Below are 527 nucleotides of genomic sequence, written 5' to 3'. Positions count from 1 at the left end.
TGTGTGTGTGTGTGTTTTAAAAAGCTAAGTGGATAGAGAGAAATACTGTTAACTGATAGTACATGAAGGGGATTATAATCAGTGTAATGAAACAAGGTATATGAATTGTTGAATGTGAAACTGATGATGTGTCCTGTAAACTTTCACTCAATCCACAATAAAAACCTTAAAAAAAGAAAAAAAAGAAAAAAAAAATAGTACTTAGTTAATTTTGAAAAAGGTTAACTAATGGTGATTGAAACTACACTAGTAAACTAGTATGCTATCAGTCCCAGGGTCTATGAGCAGACGGTGGGCCAGAATAGAAAGTTTTGAAACATGCTTAAGAATACATTAGAATGGGGCATATTGGAAAAACGGTATTTCATATGATAAGAAAAAGAATAGATTTTTGGCTAAATGATGGTAGGACAATTAAGAAAATGAATTCCAGATGGACCAGAGATTTGACTGTTTTAAAAGAAATGGTAAAAGTACAGGAGTAAAATCTTGGGATTGGAACTGGGAAATTTTTTACAAGCACGGTA

Source organism: Chrysochloris asiatica, unplaced genomic scaffold (genome assembly GCF_000296735.1).
Source record: "Chrysochloris asiatica unplaced genomic scaffold, ChrAsi1.0 scaffold00156, whole genome shotgun sequence".
In the NCBI taxonomy this organism is placed as follows: Eukaryota; Metazoa; Chordata; class Mammalia; order Afrosoricida; family Chrysochloridae; genus Chrysochloris; species Chrysochloris asiatica.
The sequence above is the reverse complement of the archived record's forward strand: the minus strand, read 5'-3'. Positions refer to the sequence as shown.